The sequence below is a fragment of the Rhamphochromis sp. 'chilingali' genome (genome assembly GCF_963969265.1).
Source record: "Rhamphochromis sp. 'chilingali' genome assembly, chromosome: 2".
Taxonomy (NCBI): domain Eukaryota; kingdom Metazoa; phylum Chordata; class Actinopteri; order Cichliformes; family Cichlidae; genus Rhamphochromis; species Rhamphochromis sp. 'chilingali'.
Genome location: NC_137930.1, coordinates 14074189 through 14074427, shown reverse-complemented (window position 1 = coordinate 14074427; position 239 = coordinate 14074189).

Sequence of the window (239 nt, the reverse complement as noted above, 5' to 3'; positions counted from 1 at the left end):
TTGTGATGCTGTTAACTTCTTTGCCTTACATCCATCTATCTATCTATCTATCTATCTATCTATCTATCTATCTATCTATCTATCTATCTATCTATCTATCTATCTATCTATCTATCTATCTATCTATCTATCTATCTATCTATCTATCTATCTATCTATCTATCTATCTATCTATCTATATATATATATATACACACACACACACACACATATATATATATATATATATATATACACAC